Genomic DNA, 13,349 nt, shown 5'->3' on the forward strand with positions numbered 1-13,349 from the left:
ACTGGAAGGAAAGAGTAAGCTTTGAGTGTTGGATTGAGGAATAAACAAATAAGTTAGCTTCCTAACATAGATGCCTGATCTTTGCTCCTTTTAGATTAATTCAATAATTCAATTGTTTATGCCAGATTACAAATAGGTTCAGTAACTAATACTAAAAAAAAAAATGAGACACAACTAAAGAAATCCTCTTCTCCAAAATTTACTTGTCTTATTCTCAAGGTCTCAGGAAAACAAAGACAGAAACCAAGTATCCTTTCACAGAGAGCAGAATTAAAGTCATGTGTAAATAATTGGGGGTTTTTTGCTGCAAAAAGCTTTATTGTTTCCATTTGGTCCAAGGCTTGGGAGAGGGCCCCAGGGTGGTTACAAAGCCCTAGTGGCTGCAGAGACTGGCTTCAGGCAGAAGCCCTGACACCAGGGCGGCTCCTCAAAGGCCTCTGGGCTCTGGAGGCTCCTAGTTGTGCTTGAGGGTGAGCCTTTCAAAGAGATACTGGCCGAGCCCAGCCTGGGACCAGCCAGCCTGTGGAGGTTAGTCGGGTGGTCGCCATCTGCTTGATGAGTTTCAGCTGCTCCTGCAGGAAGCGGCTCTCCAGGAAGTCACAGGGGTACGTGTCTGCGGGCAGAACTCAGGGCTTGCAGGCCCTTGCGCAAGGGCCTGGCTCAGGCTCTTCTCCATGAGAATGGCGGCTTCCATAGTGTCCTGGGTTTTACCCCACTCATCTTGGGACGGCTTCTGCACGTCCTGAAAGAAGGTAGTGTCGTGGCACTGGTTTTGCATCTTCAAGAGACTGTCAGTATCCTCATGCCTCTCCTTGGACAATTCGCAGAAAAAGTGGCCCATGCCGTCCCGAGCCACATCCTCGCGGTGGCAATAGAAGCCCAGAGAGAAGTAGGTGTAGGAGGACCCAGATGCAGGTTGACCAGGAGGTTGGCGGCGGCCTCCACCTCAGCGGAATAATTCTGAGGAATCTGGGAGCTCGTGGCTGATCAGTAATAAGGAGTTAAGCTCAAAAAATGGTGTTGGCTGGTCCCAAAAGCTGAGGATGGCTGAGTGGCTGTTTCCAAAAGCTGCGACTGGAAAAAAGGGTTGGAGGATGGTTGAGGCTGGAGCAAGGGGCGTCCCTGGGTCTGTTCTGTCCAAACACCATTGAAGCAAAAGACAGATCCGGGGGACGGCTGAATGCACTGTTGTAAGTAATACTTTATTGTTCTCTAGGGATCTTTTATTGTTAAAAAGCAACAGATTCTATAAATGATAGTATTATTTTCAGATTAGCTCATAATCTACTATTTAGAATTGTTGCTTACAACTACAAATCAAAAACATACAATAGATTCACAAAACCAAAAAGAACATAAGTGTAATAGAACTGTTGCTTACAGGTTTGAATATATTAAGCCCCCCACAATGTGACATTGTTTTCCTCTATTTAGTAGAGCCCAGAGTTCACTTAAAACTCAAGAAACAAATGATTAATAGTTCAATGATACCATGAATTATAAAAATGTAAAACTATTAAATTATTTTCATAATTATATAGTGATAACAAGTAATGATTGAAGTAACTAGCAAAGGTCTTGCTGTAACCTATTTTAATAATAGATATCATTGAATACTATAGAATGTTTGAAATCATTGCTCAAGATCAAATTAACAGTGCCCCATCATCTCACTTGTCTGTTCTGATATAATGTGACAGTCGCATTGCTAAGAAATCTTGCATGATGCAAAAAAAAAATGTTTTCAAGGGAAAAAAAACCCTGGAGTTTCTAGTGAACAACATTATTGTTTCTGAAGGAATTTAGAGTATTTCCTAAACCCCATACTTTTCTTTTGTTTTTTACTTAATCATCCTCAATTTATGTCCATTCTGAATTAATGAAGTGTGACTAAAAATAGAGTTCAATGATTCTGATAATCCACAGACTATAGAGAATACTATAAATCCGAGCAGAAAATGAACATATAATGCAAGGATGTTGTAAGGGAGCTCTATTGTTTGCATTACTGCTTCAGTTACTAAGTAACATTTTAAGTAAAAAACAAACAAAAAACAACAACCAAAAAACCAGAATACAGTAAAAGGTTATTCAGGAAAAGTGTAGGGAAGTAATTTAGTTACTGTGCATTTTCTGAAATATAAACTGTACTTTAAAAATAAAGCTCTATGACAAATAATTTACCCAATGCATTTGGTATCCAATAGTATCCAATATTGCTATTCATTGAACTTAAGGTACTATCAAACTCCTTCAGAACATTTTAAAATTTGGCTGTACAATGGATTATACTTAAAAAATAATAATAGTTATGTGTATGTGTTAGGAAAAATAAAGCTCTAATGTAAATGACCTTAAAAATCACATCTACTAGAAGGAAAAAGAAACACAGTGTGTTCAATATTGATGTAAATAACCAAACACAAATCTCATATCTTGAATTGCTTCATGTTATTACAAAACCTAAAATGTAATTTTTGCTCAGAATTCAAGTTTTCGACTCATCCTACATAATATGGCACCTTGGTAACACTAATATGGTAAAACTAGATAATCGTAAAGAGAAATAAGATGATTGTTAGAAAGGTTGTTCTCTGAATAAACTTTAGAAAAACTCTTTCTTAGATACTCAGTTTGCTTTTCATTTCAATTTCTCTAGAAAATTATGTTAGTGACTATTACATTTTATTATTTTTAGCAACATTCCTCACAACTATCTTTGAAGGTTGGTTAGCATGACTTACTCCATTTCTGCAGAGAGAGCTGAAGCAAAGAGAGCAAGCTCAGAACAGAATTGAGCTCAATACTCACAACTGTAACTTGTGTTTTCAATCTGCTGCTTAGCCTCTAGGTCATTAGATCTTATATTTAATGTTTCCCCTGCCTTAGTATATTTAATTGATAACTGAACATGTTGCTTTGCCTACTATCACTATGAATCTTTTGTCAGCAGCATGAAACAGGCAAACATATCTCCTTATAAAAAGGTTTTAGTCCAAGAAATAATTAGGTTGTAAATGATAGGGATGGAAAAATGACAACTGTTACATCAGATAGATAAAGAATACATTTTAAGTAGAAAAATCTCTCTTAAGGAAAGGAGAAAATAATGTGTCATGGATACTAAAAAAAGAAAGAGACCTCTAGTTTCTTACAGGGTATATGTGCCAAGAAGAAAGGCATATCAAAAACTAAGCAAATATTTAAATTATATCTCAATAAGTCTGTTTAAAAATGAAACCACAAATTTACATGAAAATCAGCAAGAGGAAACAGAACACTTTTCAGCACTGTGGAAAACTTCACCTTAAGCTACAAATCAGCTTGAAGTACTTGGGTAAATTGAGATAACTTTCACAGCCAGTGGCAGCCATACAGGTGTATGTCAGAGGGGAAGAGATATACCTGTCTAGTCTCCACCGATCTCATGATTTGCCTAATTTCTGGAATGTCTACCTGATGCATAGGTTTGGTCTTTTGACATAAACTTCCTGTATGCCTGGACCTTAACTGCTGTCAGTATTCATAATGTGCCTAATCAGAGATTTTCCTGGTTGGTTACTAATTAGGACCTTAGTAAATTGCCTGCCTTGTCCCCTCCTGATCTCATGTGATTCTTCTTCCTAGAGAGTCCTACCTGCTGAGACAAAGATTCAACCTATCCTTCTGGCTCAACTGATAAAAATACATTCAAGGTAAGTTGACTTATTGTCTTCCTGTTTATCTTCTGAAGAAAGGCCAACCTAGTAAATAAATAATTAAAAGCAAACACAGGTTTGTTAGAAACACTTTTCCCTCACTCGATGGTGGTTAAATTTGGAAGATAGCCTTGCTGTTTCAGAGATCTTAGCATCATATAAAACCAATTCACCAAAAGCACAAGCAAAACAAAAACTACAAGGAGATGGAAATGATTTTTTTAAAAATGTGTGTTTGGTTTTTGTTGACTCATCTGAGAGATTTGGATGAAAATTGCAAGCATAGATTTCAGTTGTTTTTGATCCTCTTGTCATATTTTCACTCAAAGCTTCACACGGAATGCAACTACGTATCTGCTATGGTCTGAATGTGTCGTGTGAAAATTCATAGTACTTTTTCATGTGAGTAGCCCCTCTTATACTTCGGACATTTACATTAGGCATCATGATGTTCCTGTTACTTATGCAAGTACTTTACAATAAAAGGCAATACTATTGTACACATTTTATTTTAGGTTGATTTTTCTTCCTAAATCCATGTGATTCCTCACTTATTCCCAAAACAAAATATAGTGTCTGATTTGTTGACAATTTTTGTTGGCAATTTCAAAAAGAATAAGAGGTGATATCCTACTGGCAAGATTTTCACCTAGTCTATTATTTAATAGACTAGGTGAGTTACTACTACTCACAGTTGGTCCACTCAATGACCAGCAAGCTACCGTGCAGGACACCCTATGCCAAACAGCTAGCAAGACAGGAACACAACCCCACCCATTAGCAGAGAGGCTGCCTAAAATCATAATAAGGTCACAGACACCCCAAAACACACCCCCAGACGTGGACCTGCCCACCAGAGAGACAAGATCCAGTCTCATCCACCAGAACACAGGCACTAGTCCCCTCCACCAGGAAGCCTACACAACCCACTGAAACAACCTTAGCCATTGGGGGCAGACACCAAAAACAACGGGAACACGAACCTGCAGCCTGCAAAAAGGAGACCCCAAACACAATAAGTTAAGCAAAATGAGAAGACAAAGAAACACACAGCAGATGAAGGAGCAAGGTAAAAACCCACCAGACCAAACAAATGAAGAGGAAATAGGCAGTTTACCTGAAAAACAGAGTAATGATGGTAAAGATGATCCAAATTCTTGGAAATAGAATGGAGAAAATACAAGAAATGTTTAACAAGGACCTAGAAGAACTAAAGACCAAACAAATAATGATGAACAGCAAAATAAATGAAATAAAAAATTCTCTAGAAGGAATCAATAGCAGAATAAATGAGGCAGAAGAACGGATAAGTGACCTGGAATATAAAGTTGTGGAAATAACTACTGCCAAGCAGAATAAAGGAAAAAAAATGAAACGAATTGAGGACAGTCTTAGAGACCTCTGGGACAACATGAAATGCACCAACATTCGAATTATAGGGGTTGAAGAAGAAGAAGAGAAAAAGAAAGGGTCTGAGAAAATACTTGAAGAGATTATAGTTGAAAAGTTCCCTAATATGGGAAAGGAAATAGTTAATCAAGTCCAGGAAGTGCAGAGTCCCATTCAGGATAAATCCAAGGAGAAACATGCCAAGACATATATTAATCAAACTATCAAAAATTAAATACAAGAAAAAATATTAAAAGCAGCAAGGGAAAAACAACAAATAACATAAAAGGGATTCCCCATAAGGTTAAGAGTTGATCTTTCAGCAGAAACTCTGCAAGCCAGAAGGGAGTGGCAGGACATATTTAAAGAGATGAAAGGATGAAACCTACAACCAAGATTATGCAATCCAGCAAGGATCTCATTAAGATTCGATGGAGAAATTAAACCTTTACAGACAAGCAAAAGCTAAGAGAATTCAGCACCAAACCAGCTTTACAACAAATGCTAAAGGACCTTCTCTAGGCAGGAAACACAAGAGGAGGAAAAGACCTACAATAACAAACCCAAAACAATTAAGAAAATGATAATAGGAACATACATATTAATAATTACCTTAAATGTAAATGGATTAAATGCTCCAACCAAAAGACATAGACTGGCTGAATGGATACAAAAACAAGACCCATATATATGCTGTCTACAAGAGACCCACTTCACACCGAGGGACACATACAGACTGAAAGTGAAGTGATGGAAAAAGATATTCCATGCAAATGGAAATCAAAAGAAAGCTAGAGTAGCAATTCTCACATCAGACAAAATAGACTTTAAAATAAAGACTATTACAAGAGACAAAGAAGGACACTACATAATGATCAAGGGATCAATCCAAGAAGAAGATATAATAATTGTAAATATTTATGCACCCAACATAGGAGCACCTCAATACATAAGGCAAATGCTAACAGCCATAAATGAGGAAATTGAGAGTAACACAATCATAGTAGGGGACTTTAACACCCCACTTTTACCAATGGACAGATCATCCAAATTGAAAATAAATAAGGAAACACAAGCTTTAAATGATACAGTAAACAAGATGGACTTAATTGATATTTATAGTACATGCCATCCAAAACAACAGAATACACTTTCATCTCAAGTGCTCATGGAACATTCTGCAAGATAGATCATATCATGGGTCACAAGTCAAGCCTTGGTAAATTTAAGAAAGTTGAAATCGTATCAAGCATCTTTTCTGACCACAATGCTATGAGACTATATATCAATTACAGGAAAGAAAACTGTAAAAAATACAAGCACATGGAGACTAAACAATATGCTACTAAATAACCAAGAGATCACTGAAGAAATCAAAGAGGAAATCAAAAAATCCTAGAAACAAATGACAATGAAAACACGATGACCCAAAACCTAGGCAATGCAGCAAAAGCAGTTCTAAGAGGGAAGTTTATAGCAATACAATCCTACCTTAAGAAACAAACATCTCAAATGAACAACCTAACCTTGCACCTAAAGCAATTAGAGAAAGAACAAAAAACCTCCAACATTAGTGGAAGGAAAGAAATCATAAATATCAGACCAGAAATTAATGAAAGAGAAATGAAGGAAAGAGTAGCAAAGAGCAATAAAACTAAAAGCTGGTTCTTTGAGAAGATAAACAAAATTGATAAACCATTAGCCAGATTTATCAAGAAAAAAAGGGGAAAAACTCAAATCAATAGAATCAGATATGAAAAATGAGAAGTAACAACTGACACTGCAGAAATACAAAGGATCATGAGAGATTACTACAAGCAACTCTATGCCAATAAAATGAACAACCTGGAAGAAATGGACAAATTCTTAGAAAAGCACAACCTTCCAAGACTGAACCAGGGAGAAATAGAAAATATAAACAGACCAATCACAAGCACTGAATTTGAGACTCTGATTAAAAATCTTCCAGCAAACAAAAGCCCAGGACCAGATGGCTTCACAGGCGAATTCTATCAAACATTTAGAGAAGAGCTAACATGTATCCTTCTCAAACTCTTCCAAAATATAGCAGAGGGAAGAACACTCCAAGCTCATTCTATGAGGCCACCATCACCCTGATACCAAAACCAGACAAAGATGTCAGAAGGAAAGAAAACTACATGCCAATATCACTGATGAACATAGATGCAAAAATCCTCAACAAAATACTAGCAAATTGAATCCAACAGCACATTAAAAGGATCATACACTGGCCTTTCTCACCTTCTGAGATGGCCCACACTCTGTCTGTGGAGTGTGTTTCTCTCTAAATAAATCTACTTCTTATCTATCACTTTGTCTCTCACTGAATTCTTTCTGCGATGTGACATCAAGAACCTGAGCTTCATTAAGTTCTGAAACCAGGTGTGTGATCTCAGTTGGAAGACTGTGGGTTTTGGCCAGGTTTAAGTCCCAGCCTCATGGGTTCAAGTCGCAATCCAGGTTTTGGCCAGGTTCAAGTCCTGGCCATGTGGGTTCAAGTCCCAATCTGAGTTTTGGCTATGTTTGAGTCCCAGTCCAAGGTGCATGGTTTCAACTGGGTTATCTCCACCTTGTCCTTTTTTTTTTCTTTTTCTGGGGGGCCGAGCTGCACAGCATGTGAAATCTTAGTTCCCCCAACCAGGGATGGAACCCATGCCTGCTGTGGTGGAAGCGAGAAGTCTTTAGCCACTGGACCACCAGGGAAGTCCCTCCACCTTTGTCCTTGGCAAGACTATCTCACAATTCTTTAGAGGTAGAAGTTGCAGAAAACTGATAGTAATGCAAACAATTTCTGTCCATAGAAATACAAATTGTATCTAGTAAAATGCAAGTAATTGTAAACCTATGACTATTGCCCAGTTTTGCATACATTTGCAAATTTATTTCAGCATCCCTATCTGACTGTGAAGGTGGTATGTTGAGTTCTTGTCTGAACTAGTTGTAATATCTTACTGGGTCCATGAAAAAAAAAAGGATCATATACCATAATCAAGTGGGGTTTACCCCAGGCATGCAAGGATTCTTCAATATACACCAATCAATCAATGTGATACACCATATTAACAAATTGAAGGAGAAAAACCATATGATCATCTCAATAGATGCAGAAAAAGCTTTCAGCAAATTCAACACCCATTTATGATAACAACCCTCCAGAAAGTAGGCATAGAGGGCACTTACCACAACATAATAAAGACCATATATGACAAACCCACAGCCAACATCATTCTCAATGGTGAGAAACTGAAACCATTTCCACTAAGATCAGGAACAAGACAAGGTTGTCCACGCTCACCACTATTATTCAACATAGTTTTGGACGTTTTAGGCACAGCAATCAGAGAAGAAAAAGAAATTAAAGGAATTCAAATTGGAAAAGAAAAAGTAAAGCTGTCACTGTTTGCAGATGACATGATAGTATACATAGAGAATCCTAAAGATGCTACCAGAAAACTACTAGAGCTAATCAATGAATTTGGTAAAGTAGCAGGGTACAAAATGAATGAACAGAAATCTCTTGCATTCCTCTACACTAACGATGAAAAATCTGAAAGAGAAATTCTGGAAACACTCCCATTTACCATTGCAACAAAAAGAATAAAATACCTAGGAATAAACCTACCCAAGGAGACAAAAGACCTGTATGCAGAAAACTGTAAGACACTGATGAAAGAAATTAAAGATGATACAAACAGATGGATAGATATACCATGTTCCTGGATTGGAAGAATCAACATTGTGAAAATGACTCTACTACCCAAAGCAATCTACAGATTTAATGCAATCCCTATCAAACTACCACTGGCATTTTTCACAGAACTAGAAAAATAAATTTCACTGCTTTTATGGAAACATAAAAGGCCCCGAATAGCCAAAGCAATCTTGAGAAAGAAAAGCGGAGCTGGAGGAATCAGGCTCCCTGACTTCAGACTATACTACAAAGCTACAGTAATCAAGACAGTATGATACTGGCACAAAAACAGAAATATAGATCAGTGGAATAGATAGAAAGCCCAGAGACAAACTCACGCACATATGGTCACCTTATTTTTGTTAAAGGAGGCAAGAATATACAATGGAGAAAAGACAGCCTCTTTAATAAGTGGTGCTGGGAAAACTGGACAGCTACATGTAAAAGAATGAAATTAGAACACTCCCTAACACCATACACAAAAATAAACTCAAAATGGATTAAAGCCCAAAATGTAAGGCCAGACACTGTAAAACTCTTAGAAGAAAACCTAGGCAGAACACTCTATGACATAAATCACAGCAAGATCCTTTTTGACTCACCTCCCAGAGAAATGGAAATAAAAACAAGGATAAACAAATTCGACCTAATGAAACTTAAAAGCTTTTGCACAGCAAAGGAAACCATAAACAAGATGAAAAGACAACCCTCAGAATGAGAGAAAATATTTGCAAATGAAGCAACTGACAAAGCATTAATCTCCACAATTTACAAGCAGCTCATGCAGCTCAATATCAAGAAAACAAACAACCCAATCCAAAAATGGGCAGAAGACTTAAATAGACATTTCTCCAAAGAAGATACACAGATTGCCAACAAACACATGAAAGAATGCTCAACATCACTAATCATTAGAGAAATGCAAATCAAAACTACAATGAGGTATTACCTCACACCAATCAGAATGGCCATCATCAAAAACTCTACAAACAATAAATGCTGGAGCGGGTGTGGAGAAAAGGGAACTCTCTTGCACTGTTGGTGGGAATGTAATTTGATACGGCCACTACTGAGGACAGCAGGGAGGTTCCTTAAAAAGCTAAAAATAGAACTACCATATGACCCAGCAATCCCACTACTGGGCATATACTCTGAGAAAACCGTAATTCAACAAGAGTCATGTACTACAGTGTTCATTGCAGCTCTATTTACAATAGCCAGGACATGGAAGCAACCTAAGTGTCTATCGACAGATGAATGGATAAAAAAGATGTGGCACGTATATACAATGGAATATTACTCAGCCATAAAAAGAAACGAAATTGAGTTATTTGTAGTGAGGTGGATGGACCTAGAGAGTCTGTCATACAGAGTGAAGTAAGTCAGAAAGAGAAAAACAAATGCCGTATGGTAACACATATATATGGAATCTAAAAAAAAAAAAAAAAAGGTTCTGAAGCACCTAGGTGCACGACCGGAATAAAGACGGAGCGGTAGAGAATGGACTTGACGACACGGGGAGGGGGAAGGGTAAGCTGGGACAAAGTGAGAGAGTGGCGTGGACTTATATATACTACCAAATGTAAAGTAGTTAGCTAGTGGGAAGCAGCCGCATAGCACAGGGAGATCAGCTCTCTACTTTGTGATCACCTAGAGGGGTGGGATAGGGAGTGTAGGATGGAGACACAAGAGGGAGGAGATATGGGGATATATGTATATGTATAACTAATTCACTGTGTTATAAAACAGAAACTAATACACCATTGTAAAGCAATTATACTCCAATAAAGATGTTAAAAAAAAGAAAGATGTAACTTTATAATATCCACACCTATGTAAACAAAATTAAGCAAAATATTCAATAATTCTATGTACTTGTCAACATTCTGTATCATGAGTGTGATAAATATGAAATTAAGAAGTACTAAGTGAGGTATTAAAATGCCTTGTTATTTCAAAAAGCCAATCTCTTCATCTCGTATTCCCAGATAATATTGAAAAATTCTGCCACTCTTTTATTTCAGCATTTATTTTAGCCCCAAAGAGGAAGATAATTGCTGATAAAGAAAAATCAATATAGAATGAAGCAACATATTGGCTGTACAATACATAAAAATTCATTACATATGTTTAAACATTTTGAAATGGCTAGTTTGCAGTAAGATTCTATCTGAAAGGGCTGACAAGCTGACTACTATAGCATTGTAGATTAACTGGCAAATTGAACGTTAAAAAAGAATGAGACCTAGGGAAAGTAAGACTTGATCGATGTGTGTGTTTACTTGGGAGATTTAAGTAAAAGTTAAGAAAAACCCACAGTTGGGCATTACAATAGTGGTCCCTAAACAGCTTAGGGATTTGAGAGTACTGGAAGCCAAAAGGACGGCAGAATATGGATAGATATGTGAGATATAGTTTTCTATAGATAGATTCCTTGGTAAGTGTTGAATACTGATTGATTTGAGAAGAATGAAAAAATTAAGTATATCTTATCTGCTGCTGTTACTGAGTCTCATGCTAGGTATCCTAGGAGATTATAGATGCTGTGAAGTCATACTCATAAACCTACTAGGTTTAAATGTACAAAACCTATTCTTTGAATCTCTAGTCTTGGCATTGGGTAATTAAGATATGCACAGAAAAACTCTGTATACTGAATACATTATTTTCATATTATTTAAACCTCTTTGGTAAACAAAGGAAACATTAGATCATAAAAATAAAACAATGAAGTACACACATATTGCAGTCTAGTCTTAATATTAGTTGGAAAGTAAATAGGCACAGAAGACCAAGATATTATCCATGAAATAAGAAATTAGGCAGTAAATATAATTGATAACTCAATTTCAAATAAAAACCTAACTCAAAATTTAAGAAATGAGTATATTCTGCAAGATAAAAAATAGAAGACTTCCCCCAGCACTGATTTATTCTTCTAAACAAATTATTTTATGCAAGTTTGTTTTTCAGCATTCCTAGCTGACATTCTGGAGTAAAAATTATTTTTACTTTATAACACATATATACTCTCATTTCCCTTAAAATACATGTTACTTTGTGGAATAGTTTGTTGAGTGGTATAAGGGAATATGGCAGCATTTTTTTCATGTTCTCTCATACTGTTCAAATTAACCAGCAAAATATTTATTGTGTATTTACGTGCTGGCTTTATGAAAGAGTCAAATGAAATGAGTGACCTGATTCCTACCTACAAGGAACATGTAATTTAATTCTGTTGATAAACTACATATGAATAAAATAAAGTCCTAAACTATCTAGGGAAACAATCATAAGACAGGGTATGTATTAAAATAGTACTGATAAAACAGTACAAACAAGAAGTATAGTAGGAGTTTGGAGACAGAAGGCAGAATAACAGGTGCCCTATAAATGCCTGCTGAAAGGAACTAATTAATTCAGTCAATAACATTTAATGAGAAACTACTGTATACTGATCTACATACTAGAAATTCAAAGATGAATAAATCCAGGGCTTTGCCAGTAGTAACCAAGAGATTTTAAGCCGAGGTACCTTGGTTTTTAGCCTAGATGCATTAGATGTTCAGAGCATGATTGACTGCTTCCCAAATCATCAATTAATTGGCAAGGGTCAATAGTTTTAAAGAAGGCATCAAAAGAAAAGAACAAGCTTTTAGCTTATTCTTCAGGAGTTCTAAGCTATAGTTATCAATAATCAGTTTTTTTTCATGGAAATTATGAACTCTAAAAATATGAAAATGAAATAAAATAATTACCTCCCCTGAAGAATTTGATTAGGTGGATCATGATGTATAAAAACATATTCATGCCTGCTCTAGACAAACTGTATCCTAAGGGAAGTAGACTTATCACATTAAAACAGATTTCTTCTATTCATTAAAATTGGTTACTTGTTAATATCACTTAATACTTTCCATATTACATGTAGTTTATAAAAATGCATTTTCAGGCTGCATTGCTGAATTTGCATGAATTATTTATAAAGCAGAAAAGTTTTGCCCATATTCTTATTATCACAGGTTTTGTGCATGTAACCTGCTATTGATTGCCAGCAAATAAGGATTTAAACAATTAAAAATGAAGGGTAATTTAGGTAAATACCCTAAAACATCAATGGTCTTTAAAAACATAAAATATCACATGAATGAATTTTTTTTTTTTTTTTCCGTATGTGGGCCTCTCACTGTTGTGGCCTCTCCCGTTGCGGAGTACAGGCTCTGGACGCGCAGGCTCAGCGGCCATGGCTCACGGGCCCAGCCGCTCCGCGGCATGTGGGATCTTCCCGGACCAGGGCACGAACCCGTGTCTCCTGCATCAGCAGGCGGACTCTCAACCACTGCGCCACCAGGGAAGCCCTGAATGAATATTTTTTAGATGATTTTTTTTTCTGGTTCCATTCCATCCTTATTTTGAAATGAAAGAGCAATCAAGTTATGGGAAATGTATGAAAATATTTCTATTTTAAACTAATTTATTAAAAATAAGGAAGTGTGACAAAAGACATAGCAACTAATTGAATTATGCTGAAGATACATGCCTCTCAATTT

General features: G+C 36.5%; 1 protein-coding gene and 1 pseudogene across 1 annotated transcript in view; both read right to left on the minus strand.

Moving 5' to 3' along the window:
- The window catches only part of HTR2C (5-hydroxytryptamine receptor 2C), a 258,300-nt gene that overhangs the window by 176,403 nt on the left and 68,548 nt on the right, over positions 1-13,349 (minus strand). The window lies entirely within an intron of this gene.
- The window catches only part of LOC132594446 (ferritin light chain pseudogene), a 36,280-nt pseudogene continuing 23,385 nt past the window's right edge, over positions 455-13,349 (minus strand).

This window comes from Globicephala melas, chromosome X (genome assembly GCF_963455315.2).
Source record: "Globicephala melas chromosome X, mGloMel1.2, whole genome shotgun sequence".
Taxonomy (NCBI): Eukaryota; Metazoa; Chordata; class Mammalia; order Artiodactyla; family Delphinidae; genus Globicephala; species Globicephala melas.